The sequence below is a fragment of the Eleginops maclovinus genome, chromosome 6 (genome assembly GCF_036324505.1).
Source record: "Eleginops maclovinus isolate JMC-PN-2008 ecotype Puerto Natales chromosome 6, JC_Emac_rtc_rv5, whole genome shotgun sequence".
Taxonomy (NCBI): Eukaryota; Metazoa; Chordata; class Actinopteri; order Perciformes; family Eleginopidae; genus Eleginops; species Eleginops maclovinus.
In genome coordinates this window covers 16,122,915-16,146,094 of record NC_086354.1, presented here as the reverse complement: position 1 = coordinate 16,146,094, position 23,180 = coordinate 16,122,915, and the positions used below count along the sequence as shown (strand labels likewise).

Here is a 23,180-nt window from a genome sequence, read left to right as displayed (position 1 = left end):
TAAATAACCAATAAATCTGATAAACATATGTAATCACAAAACAACAGAACATGACCACAATGTATTCTATAACATCTAGCATGTGTTGCTAATCCAGGTAAACCACAAGGTTTTTTTCTCTCCCACATTAGCAATCATGAGCAATCATCGGGAAAGTAATGTGTATGCGTGCATGGGGTTTGTTCTTCCAAATGTTATTTAACACAAATTGATTCAGCAAAACTGTGGTCAAATGTGAAGGTTAAGCCTTGGCAAAAAAACTTAGGAAAGTAAACACGAGAAAGTGAGCGACTTGTTTCGGCACTGCTGTAATTTCAATGTGGCTTACACTGGAGGCTCATAAATACCTATAATTTACAGCATGGAGGCTGTTCTTATGATAAAGTCTAATCTCCCGCAGTGAATTTTATTTACACTCTTTGGATGAGTCAGCAGCAAAAATAAGTCTTGACTCTTTGTTCTTTTGTGTGTTTACTAAAGGTTTTGATTGCATACTGAACGCAGACAAGTATGAATGCTGCGGCAAAAAAGTGAAGCCCAGCATTTTCTGACAACTTCATCAGTCCTTTAAGCAAAAAAGAAAGAAGGAAAAACAGAGACAAGGGCCGGCTGTGTGTATTTACATATATACTGCATGACCACAATGAATAAAACACCAGCAAGCTAGGCACTGCTGGGTCAGTTCAAATGAAATACAGAGTTTACACTTTCAGTAGTTGGCCATACATAAACATTGCTTTCTCTAAATAAGAATATGTTCCAGTGACTCAACATCAATACATCTGTTTTTCTTTTTACTCTTCGATTCTTTATTATGTAAAACTATGCCTCAGAAAACATACGAGATCTGCACTAATCCTCTCACTTTCCACCTGGTGAATTTGACCCAATTTCACATTTCCCCCCGTGCGGCCAGGGGACTGTTTTTTATTGAAGCCACGTGTAACTGAGACTACTGACCCAACTATGTACTTTGGCTCATAAGAGGAAGAGAAGAGATGTGATATTTGGTACATTAATAGTTCCAAACTTGGATTTTATGTTTTTGTTCTCAGACTTTTCTCAGACAAATATGTCCTTCGCCTAAATTTGCACCACTGAGGTGGTTCTTTTATGCTGAGAAGTTAGAGTCTAAAAATAGGCGTAGTGTTAGGGAAGAACGAAAGCTCCCGCTCACAGTATAATATCATGTTCAAAAGAGAGCTGCATGGGGCTGAACTTTAGAAACCTGAGGAAAATGTTACCATAAACCTGCTCCCAGCTGGGCAGATCATTTTTCTTACAGTACATCGATTGTTGAGAAATGACAACAGAAACTTCACATGATATTTTGAAGAAAAATGATAGAGCTCAGACAGCATATTAAACATTGCGTCTCAGATAAGCAGGAAGGCGTCTGTGCAGAGACACCTCTGTTCAAAATGAGGACACAGCTGGTAGTACTGCACAGGTAAACATTGCACATTTCATCAACTGGTATTGTGCTCGTTTTTTTTGGCTTAAAACGGCATAATGGCTTCTAATGATAGCCTTAATGTGATGTCTGAATAAATCAGAACATCATGAAATACATTATTTGTTCTTGTTTTTTCCAAGACAGAAAAATATGTAGCCTGCAGCTGGCAAATCGAAGCAGGCGACAAATCATGACTAAATAATTAAGGATCTGCTTTGCTGAAACACGCTAATGTCCAGTTTGTCATTCAGATTATATCATATTTGTTTGCTGATGGCGTATTAATGCTTATGTTTTGCAGCTTACAGTCAAATCCTTACGGGGGTCCAGCTTTGAAGTGTATTTTCACCAACAAATCAAAACATGTCCAGTGATCAGTTATAGTTAGGTATTTTTTGGGGTGCCAAGTTAAGCATCTGTAGAAACAAAGGCAAATATATTGCACATAATTATATCCATAGTGGTTATCTTCCTTTCCATAAGAAACACAATGACAGAAGATAAAGAACCGTAGTCTGAAAAATCCATATCCTATGAGGACTTGTGATGTGCCTACAGGACAAGATCATGGACTTGTGCCACTTATGCCATTTATAGAAAGTTGTTTTGTGATCCACTAGGCCTCGGTTTAAAGAATAGATATCAGCCTCTACTTCATCCAGCTCAAATTCAATTGATATGATGCAACAATTAAGAACTATTTTTGCTGATCTGTGATGGATAATTGCTCAGGCAGTGTTATATGTTCATACTGTAAATGAATAGAAACTATGCCTGCCTGAAGCATTAGGAAAAGGGAAAGCATGCTAAGTTGTCAGCGAAAGAATAAAGTAGACATGATTTAGTGAAATAGGTAGTCATACATTTGGAAACATCTTCATTATCGTTGGTGTTTTCCTGCTGTCTCTCAATAAAATACTTATTTTATTTTATTATATACATGTTTTCTTTTCACCTTTGTCTACAAGAGAAACGTGTGAATGCTTGCATCAACTCCAGAGTTGTTTCGTAAGTGGGGTGTGCTGTAACTCCTCTACTACCAAATCACACCCATTAATGGCTTTGTATTGGAGTAGTTTTGGTCCCAAAAGAAAATAATTAAATGTCTACGGCTTTAAATTATTGAAATGTGGTGCTTGACAAGGAAGTATAATGTTTTTCCCCATATACCTTTTTATTATGAATGTTGTATTGATTCCAGTTGATATTCCCTCATCCAATTTAATCAGAGCTAACCTTATATCTTGAAGTATTAATAATAGCTTTGCAAAGCACTTCACCTGTTTATTCTAGTGCTTTTTTTAGGAATTGTTGTGCACTTGACACTGAAAAAGTAACCTTCAGATTTTGATTATAAGCTTCCAATTCTCTTACCAGTGACAGGTCATTTGTTCTATTCCTGATAAAATGTTGCTCAGAGGTATCTGTATCTCTTCCTTTTCATTGAGAGACTGGTTAAACCACTGTACAGCATTTTCTCCTCAATGCAAAAAACAAGACCCAAAATAGTATATATTTGTAAATAGTATATTTGGAGTTTTTACAACCTATGAGAAACCATTCAAAAATGATATTCATATATATAACCTTTATTTAACCAGGTAAGTCTCATTGAGATTAAAATCTCTTTTCCAAGAGAGACCTGGCCAAGAAAAGCAGCAACAACAGTGTTACAACAAACAATACAGGCAGACGATTCATTCATTAGTTTTACCTATGAATGGATATAAAAAGCTTTCCGTGCTCAACATAGTTTTTTTTACATGATTGTACTGTTTCAGATGCTTTTCTGTGTTGATAAAAATACAATTAAATGCAAGGCCCTGAACATTGAAATATCTTGCCATGAACATACGAAAGGACACTGAATGTTTACACACGTTGTGTATCACCCCCTGCTCTGAGAAACTGAATGAATATCAATGTATTCAGGAAGGTTAGGTGCAGGTTTGTATGAATGACTACTGGATTTGTTGTGTGCAAAGTGAAGGGTGAGGGTTGACTCCCATTGTATATTGGGGTTTTTCTTTCAGCAAGTATTTTCGTGTATTTCATATTAATGTTTGCACTGTACACAAAACAACCCACTCATTGGCTATGTTGTACATAACATATCTGGATTTGTTTCTATTGTACGCACTATTTATTGACTCTTTACATTCTCTACGCAATTGGAATTTACCACGCTGACATACCATAGCTGCAGTTACATCCCTTAATGGTAGTTTTGTCCATTTTAGGAATGAAACTGATGAGTATTAACTATCATTTGATCTATTAAATGTTATAACACACAAATTGACTTCTTCAAATAGCTTTACTTTTCTAATCATCACTCAAACACCATACAGATATTCTGTTTTTGTCACATAAAGACAAAGAGAACTGCTCATCTTTATAAGTGGGAAGCTGAGACAATACACTGTTTATCTTAAAGGATTAGTTAATTATAATATAGGTGCAGATCATTTTCTATCAGTCAACTTTATCTCTCATCTTCATATGCTTTTGTCTTTACACCCTACTGTTTGTGCCATCTGATGAGATGCTTTAATGTTATAGAATAGTTACAAGATGAGTTTCAAGTGCTAAATTAAGATGAATCTCTATCCTAACATGACCGTTACAAGGAGCACTACTTTTATTAAGAAATGCACTTCATGAAAAAGGGTTTCTTTGTAGGAATCTACCAATCAAATCAAGTCTAGTTTCATCCTCATTATTGAATGTTTTTATCATAAAATACTAATTATCATTAACATGCTTTTGGCAATAATTGGCCTTTTTTCACATTCCTGATCAAACAGTGGGGAATCACGGGTTTGTTTAAGCTAGGAGAAAATATAGCAGATTGTGTTTGTGCTTCAACACTTGCATGCAATCTGAGCACGCACCAGATAGGCCTTAAGGGTTTAATATTATAATATTAGCCTTTAATGCGGGCTGTCATAATTAGCATTAGGATCCAGTCCGTGCCTCGCCAGGACTCCAGCACAGGTTTTGTGCACCGCCCTCCACAGCCAGCTGCTGCAGAGCAGGGGACCGGTGCGCCGTTTCTCCTCGCCTTGTTTGCCTCCAGTCCGGCTGTAGCTCCGACTGACTGCACGGCGTGTGGATGAGACACAGAGAGAACAACCAGCAGCGCAGCGAAAGCTAGTCTGAAGAAGTCATAATAACCCTCTCCGGGGCTTTATCTCTCACAACCAGGCCGCTGGATACCTCCACACAGACTTGACGTGATCGGAGTTTCATTTTGTACCGAGACTGGGGCGCATCTCGTCTCCTTGAAGTGATCTTTTTTTATGCAGTCTACCCGTATAGCGCTCGCGTCGGAAGGAGCCTGGCTGCACGCACAAGAGGAAGGAGGGGGGGACTAACGATCATTACTTTTGAACAGACCCTTCGCCATGGAGCTATTCGTACGGTCCCGGACCTTCTGGCTTGAAGAGGAACAGATACCTGCCACAGCAAACCCCACCATCTCTCCCCTGTGAAGAAAGTAGAGCATGCAGCCGAGCCAAAGCCGTCTTTGTGCGACCCGCTGCTTAGTTTCTGGGGGCCTCTTCTGAAAAAAGGAGAGGAGGGGGGCTCCTGGTGTTGATCTGAAATTCACACTCCATTCCGGGATCCATATTTTGGCACAGCGTATCACAGTAAGTAGCCTTTTAAAAGCGGATGATTTGAGTGTTTCAAGGGAGATGCCGGGTTATGCCTCTGCCGAATCAATACCATTTATTTAAAATCCCTGGATATCATAAGGCAAATGTCAGAAAAAGGGTCCACGGGCCCCTCAAGCAGTTTAAAACCGTTGTGATGAGATCAATATACAATATATACTGGCTTATGATGTTATCCTACAGTCTCTGGAGCCTCCAGACTTTTGATAAATATTAAATTACTTGGCCATTAGGGTCATACCAGTGTTGTTTATTTAAGTGTAAATCAAAAGCTCACTGAAAATGGTTTCTTCAGTACACGCTAAAGAATTCTCAAAATGCTTGTTTTCAAGGGGATTTCTAAGGGGAAAAAATTGGATTATTTTGTATGTAGGATGTACCCTTACACAAAAAGGTCTGTGTATGAATCAAAAGCCTGTAAAAAGCCAAATGGGAGTTTATTAAATTCAGCGGTGATAATCAGCGAGATTAACATGATGGGAAAAAGAAGAGCTCACACAAACATCTCCACCCAGTTTCAGGACACCAGGAGCTAAGTAGTTGGATGTCACTTACTGTCTCCATTTACTTCTCCATTTTGCGGCTATAAAATAAGATCATTTCACAGAGCATGTATAATTCACAGACCTGAGCCAGCCATGTGTGATGATGGGATACACACACACACACACACACACACACACACACATTGACAGATAGAGTTTTTACAGGCGAAGGGAACCATATCTCATTCGCACGTGAAGCTCTTAGAGATAGGGACGTATAGACTTGAGCTTGAAACCCCAGGAGAGCAAGGCTGTGGCAGACTGAAATATCAAGGTTAAATAACATTTACACAAAATCCATACTGTCAGTACCAATGTGGAACGTGGTGCAACCTTATATAACTGACAACTTAAACAACTGAGAGCTCCCCTTTGCATATACTTATATAACAGCTTACAGGCAGGGGAGTACATGCATATGATGACTCTCCTTAAATCCAGCAGTTTTTTTAGACATAAAAGCAAACCCAAAGCATTCAGCGATTCAGGTTTGATCAAAGACAACTGCAACATTATATAAGACAGATGCACAGTGTGAGAAATGGACTCTTCACCAGACTAATCCAAGCATTTTTTGACCGTGGCGGGGAAGTTTTTCTCTCATGACAGCCATTTTGGAGGACTAGACAAAAAGTCTCCTTGGCTTGGGTGAAGTTAAATGTGGTTGCTTGATGCTAACATGCCCATCAGTGATTCCTGAAGAGGAAAAGGTCATTTTATCCCCCTGCTGATGGGATGTATGACTGGTGAATACAGATGTTGGACTTTGAAAAATCCTCTGCATTTCAGCTCAGGATACAACTCTATTTCTTAAAACAAAATGCTGGGACTGTTGAAGGAACTCTAACAGAGGAGGGGGACAAATGTTCTCCCTCCGTCTTTATCCTCCTCCCCCTCCCCTCTCTACCTTCACTCCATCTCTCACCCGCCCCAGACGTGCTGGTTTGGTCCATTTGTCTGTGTTGTCTTGGGAGGAAGTGCCATCTCATCTCACATTGCGCAAATGGTTTCAATGCTTGCTAGTGTGAATTCTAGCGCGTTTTTGTAGCTGCCAATTTCCATATCAAAGTGTCTGAATTTCAATAGGGAGAACTTGAGCTTCCAGCCCCCTTCCTCTGAGCAGTTTTGTTCTGAGAGTGTTGCTGCCGCTGCTGCTGGTGTTGGTAGAGACTTCTGACAGGATTGCTGGACACTGCAGTTGGTTGTGTGTGTGTGTGTGTGTGTGTGTGTGTGTGTGTGTGTGTGTGTGTGTGTGTGTGTGTGTGTGTGTGTGTGTGTGTGTGTGTGTGTGTGTGTGTGTGAAGCAAGTGTTTTTGTTGGAAACAGATTTAGTGTGGATTGGGAGAAATTGTTGGCCATAATCTAACACCAGAACAGAAGCCATGTATTCAGCGGAAATGTTGGATGCCGTTCAGTGACGTGGTTATGTTAAAAAGATTTCTGTTAAAACATTTACCCCACTATTTCTTAGCAAGAGCATAACACTTCAAGGAAGGTCTTTATTGGATTTACAGGGAGAAGGATAACCCACTGCGTCCATGGCGAGAAAAGAAAAAGCATAAATAACTTGACGAAAATCTGTTTACTTATTTTGACTGGTAATTTTAACACGGCATGTCAGAAATCTCCAAACTGAATTTGTTTTCAGGTGCTAAATAAATTGCTTAATTCCACATTCAGCGAGTGTAGATGTGAAGACGGAGAGTATTCAAGCTTTGTGAGCGACTCTGAGTACCTAGTGGTGTCTGATTGTTTTTCTGTCGCAGAGATAATATTTATTTCCCATTCTGTGCAGCTGTTGTTTGTCAGGGAAAGACTGTGGCAGGATACTCTTTATTTTTGATGGATTTCTTCTTTGTCTTGTGAATCACGGCCTAATGTTTTCTGCAATTTAAGGCTGGTTTAATAGAGGAGCATTTTGACCAAGCAAAAAGAGAAACAATAAAGTGCTTTCTTGCCTTTGTGCATGCCCTTACTTTGGAAGTAGAATCAACATAGGTTAATAGTAAAAGAAAGTACAGCGTGTAAGATGTTATTACACGGAGACAGGGAATGTAAATGCCATTTGGAGCGCAGTAGGGGTCGGTGGCCCCTTCATGGTCATCCACTCCTGGGTAATAACATGAACCAACCTGCCATAGAGGAGAGCTTGCTCCTTCCTTTGTTCGGACAATATAACCTCACAAAAGTAAAAAAAAGGAGCCAAGAGTGGGAGTTTTGAACCCAGAGAGCAGGAAGGGTAAGGAAAAAGAGAGGACTCCACCTGCCATCTTCACTCATGGTTGACGAGTTTGACAGCTGTCTTGTTCAGTTTCTCTGACACGCTCACAGTGAAAAAGTTGAACAAACAAATGGAGAGAAAGAGGGAGTGATGAATGATGGTAGATGAGACAGTTTTGATTGCATTTGACCTGTCTTTCTGATGAATTGTAGAATCATTTTTTCCTGTTGTACTGCCTATTATAGCAGTCTTTTCCTTTTTAGTTATGTTTCCTACAATGACATCTGACAAAGCCCATAGAAAAGACTTCTCTCTGCATAGCATATGTGTTGGAGGAGAGGGCATGGGCGACAGCAATAGCAAGTGTGGTTAGTTTGTTAAGAGGAGAAAAGGTGTGAGAGGAGTGGAAATCATAATGTGGTGTCCCGGGCCAAGTCTGGTTGTTCAAATTATTAAAAAGCTGCTGAAGAGGAGAGGTACATGTATTCTGCTCTTTCGAGGCTGCCATCAGTGGAGAAATAGGCATCAGTGCTCATCCTACGATGGATTTCTTCATGGCTGAGTGTTACTGCAAAATGGTCTGGAGTCTAGAAAGTAGTTTCTGATTCTGAAGTGGTATCACCAAACCTGACATTTACCGGGATTCTTTGAAGAGGCACCAACCCCCAAAAACATTTTTCAAGCAACATCGAAGCTGTTAACATTTAGCCCGAGAAAGAAGAAAAATATGCAGCAGAGGAGCGGAAGAAACGCACAAGGCATTTTGTTTATTCAACAAAGTGCTACGGGGTGAGTTTCCGATTTAACTGCAAAAACCCATCATAGCCATTTGGTGGCTAGGCTCAAAAATAAAGCGACAGATGATTGGAACGAATGATTACGTGTTGGGGTAGTTAACTCAATGGATGGATATATAGTCTTGCCCCTTTCAGCGAGAAAATACATCTGAGAGGGAAAAATCTCTCACGTGCTACCACCTCCTGTGTTTAAGATGACAGTTAACTTTCCCCCACTGGTTTAAAATGGATGTTTAATGATCAACAGAGACTTGGAGCTAAGGTCTAGCAGTCACGCTTGCTCTCAACGCAGAGCTAAGAAAGCTCCCCTCTTTGTGTTGTTTAAAGGACGCTCCTGCTCTAAAGGAGGCTGATTCTCGAGTGATGGATCATCAGAGGTCTCTTTGGGTTGTGTGTTAACCCTTCGGTGTGTGCAGATCTCTCCCTGTTGGAGGCCGTTGGCGGCGTGTGATGGATGTGTCCCGGGTCTTTAGGCCCCATATATCAGAAGATTAGCACTGACCTGTGAGTTGTCTGGGCCGCCCTCAGAGCTTCTTCTCCAACACTAACTGATATTAGCATAGGAGGACACTGGTCTCTCTCAGGGGGAAACAAAGATAGTGTTCTTTATTTGGTTCTGTCATAGTATGGGTCACAGGAAGTGTGCAGATTAAAGGCCAAAGGCTTTGTGTTGCTATTAGGTGTATCTGACAGGTCATCTGTCTTCAACCTGGGAAATGCTCTCTTCCTCAAATTCCTAACTAGTATCATATAATTATCGTAGAAATTGAGGTTCAAGCCATGCTTCACTGCAGAAAAATCTCCAATGTATTCATGAATCACATAAAAATGCAAATCACTCTGCTGATGTGGTGTAACATTGTTATTTCTCATTTTACTTTGAAAAGAAATTGTAACAGGTATACAACAAAACTCAACTATTATATTCCAATTGAGCAATCTGCAGGGACTCCAGGTGATAGAAAGCTTGAATTATTTGATTAAATGCTTTCATATGAACGGCAGAGGTACATTTGTTTCCAGAGAAACCAGTTACTCTGTGTATTAAAAGGCTAAATTGATTATTTTTACCACGGATTCTCTAAAATAATCATAAAATCCTTCCATATTTTAGTACTCTCTTAACATTGTCATATTCATTTTTTGTAGTATCTTATGATAAAAATGCTTTTAATGCCAGTTTTCCGAGTGCTGTTTTAAAAAACACGCACTGGATTACCCGTAAACTGTCTATTCTTCGCCTGCCACGTCTAATGGCTATCTGAAGCCTATTTGGTGTCACTTGGTGTCTTGTGATGAAGCCAATGTGTTTTTAAGATGAGAATATATTGTCAAAGACCTTGAACATTCCCTAGGCCGTGATTGGCAGGTGTCGTCACAGAAGATGAGAAGCAGTGGGAGTCACACAGCAAAGAGAATCTATTACCTAGGATGGCAGGGCATGCTTTCACAACGTGTCAGTGCAGTCAGCCATCTTGCTCTCTCTCTGTCTGTTGAATAGTCCCTCTTCGAAGCAGCAAGGGAACATCTTTCAAGTTTAATTTTGGAGGCTGCCATAAGTAATTTTATAGATGTTTTTTATTCTTACGATCCATATTATGAGGAATTATAATGTAAAACTAAAAACATTAACATATTCATCAGTTGCGTGTAATCACTTTATGGAAGTTGGCAGTCAACATTTAAAAACGTTTAATATTTTTAGAATATAAATGACACATGGGCAAAAAAAACATCTAACTTCAGCTGAGCCCTGTTTTAGTATAGTTGTGCTGATTTCCTCTACTTCAAAAGCTTCCCTATTACAGAGAGAGGGAAACTGCTGGCTCTGTGAGTTGCAGGGAGAAAAGGAGGCTTGTTGTTGATCAGCCAAGCAAATCAGATCTTGATATTTGAAGAGTGAAGTTGTGATTGCTAATCACTCCACTGCCGAGTTTTAATTAGGAAACTCATAAGCATTATGTCATTTCTCAGCAGAGCATAGTCGAGCATCAGATGTACTTAAAAGAAGAAATCATTTTTGTTTTCTTCCAAGTCCAGGCTACATAAACAAGCCAATGTTTCTTTAGGACTGTAGACTAATGAATATTTGTATTTTATGTATGTAACAGATTGAAAATCTTACAGCATAATTGTGTTTCATGTGAGCTCATGTACTTTATACATTATCTTAAGTGATATCTTGACATTATGTAGGCATAAAAAGACTTGTCTTGAGCACAGCAGCCGTGAATGGATTCTTTTTGCATGACCAAGGAAAGCCCGGTTCTAATCTTAGACTATTTTCTTTGAGATGGTGCTATAGATTGAACTGAGCTTATTGTCAATGGGTAGGTTTCTGTCCTGTGCTCCTAAGACCTTTGTTAGGACATTTTAATTACATCAGAGCTGGATTTAATTGATCTAGGCTTAGAGGGATTTCACTGTCAATGAGAATGAGCCTGGGCGTTAATACAGCCTGCCATATGCTTACACCTTTGTGCTGCACACACACACACACACACACACACACACACACACACACACACACACACACACACACACACACACACACACACACACACACACACACACACACACACACACACACACACACACACACAGGGACGGCTGAGGCAAGAGGAGATGTTTCTTCTTGTTGATGTTCCTCTAAGTCAGCGAGGCCTCAGTCTTTTATGTGTAATGGTTAAATCAGCTGGCTGACACAACGTCCTCCCTCTGCCTCTACTTTAACATATCTGTAGCCAACATTGTCGCCACCTGAAGTGTCCTCTTACTGAGCACTTTCTTCCTGGTTCCGTGTTGTCACCCACCATCTTTAATTTTTTATAAAGCTGTTAGATAATGCTTCCCGATGAGGGTGAATTATTGATGGTCTTGTTAGCATGAGTGGGACGGGTCATGCTTTTAACTCTCTGAGCTGCTGGGTCTCTTATCCGGTAACTAAGGGACACCGCACAAACACCCAAAGGAATGATGTACTGGAGGAGAAAAAAAACGGAGGCGGGGGGCTCAAAATAAAATAAAAGAAGCATGCATCCTTTACACTACTGTTGGGCTAAGCCTCACAGCACAAGGGAAACTTGGCAGCAAGGAATAGCATTGAATCTATAGAAGCATTTTCTCTCTTTCTGAAGTATTGAGTATGCTACGGTGGCTGTTTTGTTGTTTATATGTGTTGGTTTTCTACGGGAGTACACATAACACTCTGGCCCTGCTACTTCTGTAAAATGGAGAGTTAGCTACTTTTGTAAAATGGACATTCAGTCAGAAATGTTTTAAGAGGTTTTGTTGACAATTAAACATTGTAGCCAGTAAAGCTGAAATGATTTTCCCTGTTATGTATCACTGAATATCTTATAGGTTTGGACTGTCTGTCAGACAAATGAAGCAAAAAAAATTGAGGTTTTGCAACTTGTAAATGCTGTTTTGCCTGTTGTTTTACGTTTTAATCTGTAAAGGATTCATTATTTAAATGTAAAATGATCAACTGATTAAGCTAATTAAAATAATTGTAGGTTGAAACCTTATAAGAACAGTCTAGTGGTCAGATGCTCTAGCGCTTAAACTGTTAAGCCAAAAGTAAATACTTCCACATTTCATAATGAACCTTTTTATTTATATATGGGGGTTTTGTATTTTTATGTCCATGGGCCAAGGCAGCATAAACAGTATTTATGAGCATTTCTGGAGGAAGAAACCGCACAGCCAGTTTAATCTGCTTTTAAACTGTGAAATGGAGGTTTGACCCTGAATGACAAACAGTGAAACATGCTGCACATAGAGCAACTGTGCAACAGACACATTGCTGCATTTCAGTCAAATCTGTCCTTCACCACTAAATGTGCGCCCGTACAGCCTGACAGCTGTCCTGATTCTTATAGCACGCACTTTCATCATTGTTCCAATTCAGTCTCCCCACACTTGCATGGCCCTTAAGTTTGCATCACAATGGAGCGAGCAGAAAAACTTTGTGGAAATGCTTAAAGCGTATAATTTGGCATGCTAAAATTCAGCGGTATTGTCCTTTTAAGATGCATTCTAGGCTCCATTTTTCAGCCTTAAAGTCGCACTTTTGGCTCTGTAAACCGTCTTTCTTTGGTCAAAATCTTGCAATTTTGGTGCATTTAAAACCTAAAGTCTGGCCAATCTTGCTTTCCAAAAGTCCAGAGTTATTTAGTTGTTGAGAGGCTATGCTGTGTACTAATTATGTTGTATTTTTGTCGATTCTGACTTAAAAGTAAAATCTCAGGTTGCATCTGTAAGCAGTCCTTACGAAGAGTATGTTTTCAGCTTTTTGTTTAACAGCAGGGGTGAGTCTTACTAGTCTAACTGATATGAAGGAGGAGGCATTTTAAGCCCACTGGTAAACCTGTAGTGGTACATCTTTCAGAAATGAAAATGTGCTTTACAGCTGAACCAGGAGTATTAAGTCTTAAGAAATAACCCTGAGACTGTCACTGCAAAGAAAGGAAGTAATTATGTAAAAACAAACAAGAAAAACAAGTCCATCCAGTTTCCATTTCCCACTGAAAGAGCTGCAAGTTGAAGCCTATGTCTTTGTTTCTAAAGGAACAGACAAAGTGGGTGGACAAATTAATACAAACCAATACTGAAGAAAACGACTTTCAATTGAAACAAGCAACACGTCTAGGCTTTCAGAGCGTGGGTGCACATTAAGTCAATGGCTAATTTCCAAATCCATACAGCCAAACTGTAGAGCCAAACAATATCATATTTTAGAAATTGATAATAATATTTTAAGCCTACAAAATAAATATTCTAATTAGAGCAGTAATTCTGAATGATCTTCCTCTAATGAATGCTATGAGATATGAACAGGCCAGTGCAAACATGTTTTCATTTAAGATTATAAAGCATTTTTAATAATGTTTTGAAAAATTGAATCAAAATGTATATCCAGGCCAATCCCTCCAGGATTCCTCAGAATTTCTTTCTAAAATGATTACAACCAAAAATACACACAACTGAACATGGAGCACATTTGCACGTTTGTCATTTTTTCCTGCTTTCAAAGATTCATAACATATTGTTAATGTTCCCCAATTTCCAAATCAGAGCAAACACAACAACATTTCCTGCCACTAACATCTCCTTTCATTCCTTTCTTTTTATTAAATGTAATTCAATTTCAGCTGCTTATACGGTAGCTGATGTCAGGCTAAATTATCAGTTATGTTTCCACGTTAAAAGAGGCTAATCACAAATGTTTTCAATTGAAATGGCGTAACTACCAATTCCAAACAGAGATGGTTGTCTGCCACTAAAGCTAAAAATAATTTAACGGTAACTATTTTCCTACGAATGTGAAGTGTTTTTCAGGCACAGTTAGCCAAACAAAACCACTGCCTAAATAAAATAGTCTGTAAAAATCAAGATTTGATGCTGCACTTACTCACATACTTTTTTAAAAAACATTAAAATTGATTGCAGGATTTCTTTTAGTGAAGAACCCAGATAGTAATCATTGAAATCTGCAATTCTCCCACAACTCTTTTAGATTATTATTTTTATGGTACAACTCACAACCTTACTGTTTTGGTTCAATCACACGGCTCTCATATCATGTGTTTTTAGTTTCAAAAAGCTACAAAAACCCATTGTACACTACCTGCTCAGTGCCACATGCCATGTGCCATAAACTAAGTGAGAAACTGGATAACCGGTAGCCGGTAAAAAGCCAGATATTTTCCTTAAGAATTATTAGAGACCAAAAACAGAGCTGAAAATAAATCACAGAGAAGATACAGATTAATGAACATTTTATTATTTTCTGATTCAAATAACAAAGAAAAGTTAAATTAAGAGCAGGTATTGATTTTAAAGATGCCCTTTAGAAAACACTTTTGTCCAGGGCGAAGACGTGTTTCTTTCACATGTTCCCACATTCTGATGAGATAACATGCTGTTGACTGTTAAACACGGTGGTGAGTCTATAATAGCATTGGCAGACTTCTCGTGGGACTCATTAGGACTGACTATTACTCCACTCCGTTGTGTATGTCCAAGGTGTACAAGACAATTTTACAGGACTACTGTAGCTGCACCGTGTTTTGCAGTGGTTTCATGAATTTAATCAAATTCCCCCGTCAGCAGATCTAAACAGTATTTAACATCAAGGGAAATCCTGCAGTGCAGAGTGTGGAGCAGATTTCCACCTCTTTCAGCTCTCTATTCAGAGACTTTACTTCTCCAAGAAAATTGCACACTTTGAGACTTGTAGGGAATGTAGTCACAGCTTCCTCTTACACTCTTGATATTTATATGTTCAAAGGTTTCTACTCACTATATTAGCTTTTCCACATTGATCGTATTCTTACTCTTCCTCTATAAGCCAATTATCCCGTATATGCCCCCTTTTAAGGTGGTTCTAATGTCTTGTTAGATTGCCATATGTAAAGTAAGTCTTGAATATTAGGTCATATTAACACATGGACTTTACTTACTAACATTGTGATACTGTCTTACAATATTATGACAAATTTAACGATTCCAACCAAGTTTTAATTGAAAAGTAACAAAATGAGTAGCGGACATTTTTGTTTTACATGTGTCAACTGTTTTTTTTAGGAAATAATAGTATTGCAGTTATGTGCATTTACAAACAATACTAAGGCTGCAGAAAATGATTATATTCCTCATTAGTTAATTGGCAATTCTTTTCAATTTTTTCTTAATTTCTCAGAATCCAAAGTGACCCTTTCAAAAAGCTTGTTCCGTCTGACCAACTTTCCAAAATCCCCCGAAAATTCAGTTTGCAATGAAACACGGAAAAACAATAGATAGTCTTTATACGCCTACATAATGACAGTTCAAATGTTTTTTATTTAAATGGCTTAATTGGATTAAATCTTCATTTTAGAGGGTTTTGTTGAATTATGGTTGTATATTGATAATAGGAAATTGTGTTCAGCCCTGGTATGGAGGAATGTGTGCCTCTGTTTGTTTCTAACTTTACACTTCGCTCTTTTGCTTAATTTATTTAACAAAATGTCCCTTTATTACATTGTGTACAACTGTAACACTAAAGCAACAATCCAATAATGTCATGCTCCTGAGTGCACATTGCAGTTCTGAATTAAGGCAAATGAATGCGTGTCAGTCACTAAAGACGCTGAATGAAAAGGGACCACACAAAACGCACAGAGTATGGGTGCAGCCCATGTGCTGAACATGTAATGCAAAGCAGACTGGATTTGGGACCCAAATGTGCTTTCAGTTGGGCAAAACGTTAAACTTTACAATGGATCTACTACAGAATGAGATGAAACCAGGGGGATGTATGTGTCAGTGAACATGAAGCGAGCCATGAAGTTGTCATCCTCACTAAATTAAAGTATTTTCCAGTTTAAGGGAACCATACAGCTTTAAATAGCTTCTAAATCAATAAGATGCACTGAGCATGAAGTGTAAATCAGGATGTCAGGAGAAAATTAAGCAGCTTGTTAGAGTGATGTAACATTTCTGATTAACAGTTAATGTTCTTGTGATTTAAAAATAAAGCCTCACTACATAACACAACATCTGTGTGGCTGAAGGAGGGAATGGAGATGCTCCTATTGGCAGAGCGCATTGTAGTTACTCCATAAGTGTTATACGAAGACAATTCAACTGTTAAACTTTTTAAAGATTATTTTGCTCAGCAAGGATTACATGAAAAAAGCCTGTTAAACTCTTTAGGTAGGGGTTGTTCAGCAGCCTAAAAGGAGGACAGTATTTAAGACTGGAAAATGTTCTGCAACGCCTCTGTTCCTTAGTTTTTGTGAAAACAAAACATTTATCTATGGTATGTTTCCGTTTTGCCCTGTCAATATTATTTCAAATTGTGAACAATTATTAAACATCCATCTATCTATGTGTATTTGTCATATACAAGTTGTAGGGCTGCAACTGACGTTTTTAACTTTAATATTTTAATATTTTCTTGAATTAAAAATAGAAAATAAATAAAGTGGTGTGCCCAATTTAATATCATCGGTCCACAACCCAGAGATACAGTTTACGAAAATGGAAGACAAGAAAAAGAAGCTGGAAATATTCCATTTTTAAACTCATTTTTTTTCTGAATTATGACTCAATAGAGCTACTGATATTTCCGTTAAAATTCTGTCAAATCAAGTCTCTTGTGTCAGGAGATCTAAATTGGATTTTTAGTGGCGTTACAGTATTAATGATGTGGGAATTTCCATATAATTACAAAAAGAAAAAAAGAAAAACATTTATTTGGCAACCTCCAAAACCAATTTCATAATAATGTGCTATTTACTAGCATGATAGAAGTATTTAGAACAAAGCGTCTCTTACTTATTCTGCCCCTCACCCACTTTTGAAACCAAATCAGCTAATTAGCATACAATTCAGGGTTAGTTTTTCGGTTACACCACCAACTACTTGCACCCTTCGGGGATAAATGGTGTTTGCTCAATTTGCATATATATATTTTTGATTAAAAAAAAAGAAACAGCTTTTTGCGTTTGGCTACAAACATGTCACTTTGTCATTGTACCAGTTTCTTGTAAGCCCCATTTGGATAGGATTAGTTTTACGGGGAGGGAGGAAGGGAAAGTGTAATCGAAAAATTGGAGCATGTCTGCAAATTTTAGTCCCATCCGAATCTTGCCATGTCAGTATGTTGTGCAGATTTCAACGGCCGGCTAAATTTGGGACCTCCAGAATAACCTCTAAAAAGAACTCAGCTAGGCCAATCTGAAATGACAACCCTGAGATGGTTTTTTCAGTTTTATTTTGAGGAGAGAGGGGCTTTGCACACTCGACTGACTTTTCCAAATGCAACTTTTTTTTCTCCTTTACTGCTTGATTTCATTTCATAGTTCAAACAAGTTTTATATTGGTTGCGTAAAACATGTTTTATTAGTATGATGCATTTTTGTTGTGTTGCCAGCACATGAATAGGGTTCTGTAACACTCTAAACCAATTCAACACATTTCTCCTGGTCTGTATGTTGTTCATTAACATCACACATGTTATGGATTAGCAGTCACTTTATGTACATTTTGCTGAAAGCTAATCCAGTCTGAATGGGGTACAGTGTGTAACATTTTTTAACATGGTGTCAATGCATTTCACCCCAGAAGGTGTGAACATCAACACATCACCTGCTGGAAACGTGTTGAAGGAGTGAATGAATTTGTTGTGAGTGTTTTGTGAACTTAGGTGGGGGGTGATACTGGCGGGGCCAATCACAGTTTCTCATGTAAAAATGTGTTTTGAACATTGGACAGAGCTGGAGGTGAGCAGTGTGTGTGTGGGTGTGTTTGTGTGGGGAGTGCTAGAATTATGCGTGGAGGAGGCGAGAAGTGAGGCTGTCAGTGCATTTATTAAGAGACTGATTGAAAAGGCGAACCCTCTCTTTTCCATGTCAGTGTCGAGCTGCTCTGCGCTCCTCTCCGGTGACCCTACTGCTTAACCAACTGCTCTGAGGTCAGCCTATTCATTTCAATGCCAAGCAGGATTGGCTGCTAAGCTCAGGGTAACCTGTGGCAAATTACTGGAGAATGAAAAAGACATTTCATTCCTTTTCTCCCCCCTCGCATTTTCACATTTGTAATTCAGCCTATTGCAGAATGATCTCAATAAGCCCAAGTAACCTTTGAAAAATGTTCTGAATCTTAAAATTAGATTCTTACAATAAAACATTTCTCCAGCAAACAATTGCTTTAAGTATGTTAACATTTATAGAAAGAGTAATATTTACAAACATGTCAGTCAGAGCTGAAACAATTTGTCGATTTAGCAAAAGAAAATTACGAATAAAAGGAAACAACTCGTCTGATAATCATTTAAGTGCTTTTGGAAGTGAAATAGCAAAACAAACTCTATTCCATTACACTTAATTGAACCTTTAAGCAGTTTGTACAATTTTTGGGTAATGTAATGTAGTAGACAAGCAATAAATAAATGAACTGTAAAAGTAAATCATGGATTAATTATATTAAATTTCAACTCTTGGGTCATTTTGGCTATTGATGGATGAAGCAGGCAGAGATAATAATAGTAGGACGTTTAATTATTTCATTGACAGATGATTTCAACTACAAAGCCTTGACAGATCCACTTTTGCCCTGTGTATAAGTGCTTGCTTCTCCACACGGCTCATTTTTGAAGACTTCACACTGCCCTCTCTTCATTTTGCTTGACACTAACCTGGTTGTTCAGTCTGGGTCTTCTTTGTTCTCCTCACTTTACTAAGCTTCTTTGCTCACCCCTCTCTGTTTCACTATGTCCATCTGCCCGCTGGCACTCTATCTTATCTACTGCCTCAATCATTTGGCCGAGAGCTACTGAACACACCAACTGTTGTGCTCTTTCTCAATAAAACAGTAAAGCATTGCACCTTTCAGGGGTTTTCTGTTTGGGCCTTTTAAGCTGCACTAACGAACATTTCAACTTAAAAGCATTTTCTTTACAGATGTCGCCTTTGTAATGTAGAGCCATTTATCCTGAAAACAAAAGAAGACATAAAAGCTGGAATTTAAGTGCTTTGAATTAGAGTTGTGCATCTTTTAATGCTACAGGAAGTCATTTTGACCCACACCTAAACAAAAGATGTAAGAAGTTTCATGATCTATGAACCATTTTATAAACATCTGTTGGCCCATAAATTATTTATAGGCTCTGAAGCAAGCTGTAATTATGATGAAATAAGTAGCACACACCAGCTCATACGAAGAATACTATTTTTTCCTAAAATAATTTGAGCCAAACTCAAACTGAAATTGTAGGCCAATGTATCAATTCAAAGGAGGAAATACTAATAAGCAACCGTTTAAAAAAATAACTGTTTCTTTCCTCTTTAAAGACAGGAATTACCAAATTACATTGTATGGCTAAAATCTTTGCTCTTGTTCCAATAATAAGTTTTTCTCAGTTTCTATAATATTGGTCGTTTGGTCGGACAAATAAAGACATTTTGAGATGTCACCTTGTTCTTGGACTATAATATATATTTTCACTAGTTTTGGTAAATGGTGTGCCCACAATTAACTGAGGCAATACCTTGTAGATTACCAAAAATTGAAATATTTGAAAGGAAACTGTGATTAAATTTAAATCGCAAAGCAATATAATATCTCTTAAATCCTGTTTCTTTGCTCATAGAAAATTCATCCATAAAGAATAAAAATAATTGCGCTGAATTTTTTGTTGCTCTCAAATTAGTTTATGAATTTATTGCTTTTAAACCTCTTTATGTGTGAGGCTTTTCTCACTTAACAAATTAGTCATAAAAGTCAAAAAACATGGCTTGCATTGTTTAATCAACAACTCAAAATGTATTCAAACGTATTCCTTTAATCATAATTAAAGACTCAGAAATCCTGAAAAGGGTTATGAGTGAGAAGCACAGAAGCTTTCATATTCTCAAAAACTCCAAACTTTAATCAAAAAAGCTAAAAAAGGGTTTGATTAGGATATGGTGTTGCTAATGAAAGTTCTAACAGTTCTAAAACAAATTTAGACTTGTCTTAGGTTAGTAATTTGGTCAATAAAATATAACTTTGTTCAGCAAAAGGACTGTTTGTAGTCAGCTGAGAAACCCTTATTGTGCAGCTGTAAGCCAGAGTTTACAACCTGTTCATCCCAACAGTGTATCTTATCAGCAGTGTTGAGAAAACACACTGTACACTGAGCTCAATGTCAGCTCATCTTTGTTTCTGGCAGTTGATGGCAAGTTCTCTACATCTGCGATGGAGCCAAGGAAATGACATCACGTCCCTGCAGGGAATGAACGCGCAGCCCTGACAGGACTGTCATGACAAAAGAGTTCCTTGGGAACATCAGGGTGAACCAAGGACTGGAAAAAAAAGTGTCTGGAGGCTGGGTTTTCTTAGTTCCTGTAGTTCCAGACTCCCTCTTTTAGCCCATCAACCATTTTCTGATGTTTGAAATTCCCCTCTCACATGTGTGGGTTTTTTTTTGCCCTGAATGTAGGGCATGTGGGCGGGGCAGAAAGTCCTCCAAATTAGCAGTTACTCAAAAGAGTGGAAGACGAATCATTGTGTTGGCTAGATCCTGCTCAACATCTCTATTTCACTTGTAGGTTTTCAGCTTACACTTGGACTTGCGCATTAGTTTTGTTCCAGTCTCACTTGATATGTATGTATGCACTCTTTATCTCTCTTCTCGCCATTGACAATCGAAAATAAATTAACATTCCTGGTCTTTATTTTTGTCTTCACTAAGCCTGTGGAGAAAACTTGGAGGCGAAACCAGGAGGTCAGGCCATACTCACAGGCTGTCAATCCTCTGGGTGACCCGACCGCCCCTTTCTTTCTCCCCCTTCCATTCTTCTCCTCCTCTGCTCTCCTTCTCCCATCCATTTAGTCCCTCCCGGCTTAGAAACTCCCAAACTCCCCCCTTCTCGCACTCCTCTTTCACTGGACGCCTCTCCAGCTTGAGTGAGGCAGACACAAGCTTTGTCAAAGGAGACCCACATTCATTCAGCCGGCTGTTGCACACAGCCTAGTATTTCATGTGAAGACATGTGGGCTGTCTCCTTCTATCCATTTATTTTAATTATGTTTTAATTGCTTGCCGTCCTCTTTTAAATGCTTGCTTATTATTTCTATCGGGCTGATGTGAAAAATTGGCTGTGGACTGTGATTCTCTCCATTATCTTAACTGATGATAGATTTCTCTCCTTGGGTTTCCACTGTGTATGCATGGCAGACAAAAGAAAAACAGATGTCGTGAATATTTGCCTATCATTTTTCATTTCATTGGTTGTTTTTTTTTGGGTCTTGTTTCCAGAAAGACATACTGTTAATAGAGACAGAAAACCTGAGGGAATATACATATGTACTTGTATTTTCCTAGGAAGAAGACCCAGAGGCACAGATAAAGATACATAATTATTATTTAGTCTTCTGGTGTACATTTAAATGTTTTTGCTCATTAGATTTAGTCTAGGTGGTGACAGTTAGTCATAACTGTGAATATTTTCTTTTCTTTTAACATATTTTGCCTGGCCTTGAACATGATGATCATTATGCGCAAATTGCTGGCCAGTAACCTCAATTCTCAAGCCTCGATGGGGAGGGGGCTGTTATAGATAATTCCTTAGCACCATCTCAGGGGGGTTAACGATGCCTCACTTACGAATCATTTTCTGCTTGAGAACATCTGACCCCCCAATAACCGCCATCCCCCTGTCCCCTGATGTAAAATCATGATAAGTCTGTCATTGCTTTTGTAGAGCCTCTTTTTTTAACACTTTATTTATTGGTCCTGCCTACCCCTACTTCCAGACAGACAACACCACTGAGGCAGTTCATCATTCTCTCTAATTTAAAATAAATAATCTTATGTACAGAAATGGCAAGGGTTTGAAATAGGTTAAGAAATGTAGGACTTTTTCGATCAGGGACATTGTAAAATGCATCCATCTGCCCTGTCCCTCCCAACCTCTCTAAGCAGTAATGATTAAGTAAAAAGATTTCTCCCAGTTTGTGGGTTTTTTTTAAACCTAAGTATGTAAGACATTGAGTGGGTGGCTGAAAGGGAATATTGGTCTTTCAGGTCTTTTTGGCCTTACCTGTAAAAAGGTTTTTCCTTTATTCCACACATTTCTTCCTCAGTTTATCTTCTATAGTCAGCGAGGCCTCTGTGTAGGAATTTGAGACTATCTATTTGGTTAGCCTGCTTGTCTTCAATTTCTTTTACACAAGACCCCAGAGCTCGATTTTCATTGACAAGTGTTTCTACAGCAATGTTTAAAGTGTAGCTTGTGGTCCTTCAGAGTTGGAATTTGTCAAACCCCTTTTCCATTTCTTCAAGAAACCATGTCGGTGGTACTTTAGTGTTAGCCTTGGCAGGACTAATGCTATTGCTAGCTGTAGGCGATTTAGTTATTTACTTACATCCTTCGTCTATGTTTTTTTGGAGCTTTTCCAGTTTATTGGTATACCTTAAGTTAAAACGGCAAGAAAGTTGTCCTGGGATTAAAATAAACTAAGTAGGAGTAAAAAGCAATAGTTTGTGGGGGACCTGATTTCTGCATCTGTTTTCTATGCCACCATCTTGGATCCCTCCTGTGTAGAGCATCTAAATGTTAATCGCCTAATCCTTTTATCTCAAGTCCAGAGCTATTCAGTACAGGAATCCCACCCAACAAAACAGTTTTTGGGAAGATGAGCAGGGCTGTGTTCTCTACCAGCTTAAGGGAGAAAGGAGACATGTTACTCAGCAGGGAGACAGCCGATTGGGAGAAAGAACCCCGGGGTGGTGAAGGCAGGTCTGCATCCGAGAGGCCAGCAGGCCCTCGCCCCCTGGTGTCTGGAGGGGCTGAGTAGCTCAGCCTGCCCAGCAGGCCAGAAGGGCAGGGGGATGTCCCCCCCATCAGTTTCCAATCTCCTCCTGTCAACCACTATTATGGTTACCCGTGGCCCCAGGCCCCATATTTGCAGAAGATAAATGGCTGAGGAAGAAGTCACAAGTCTCTGGAG

General features: G+C 38.8%; 1 protein-coding gene across 4 annotated transcripts in view; it reads left to right on the top strand.

The window, feature by feature from the left end:
- The first annotated feature begins 4,547 nt into the window (after positions 1-4,547).
- LOC134866270 (adhesion G protein-coupled receptor L2-like) overlaps positions 4,548-23,180 on the top strand; it is a 78,783-nt gene continuing 60,150 nt past the window's right edge. For all 4 annotated transcript variants that reach the window (XM_063886353.1, XM_063886351.1, XM_063886352.1 and 1 more), the window contains exon 1: positions 4,548-5,109. The gene's annotated coding sequence lies outside the window, so the exon portion shown is untranslated. The remainder of the gene's footprint in view (positions 5,110-23,180) is intronic.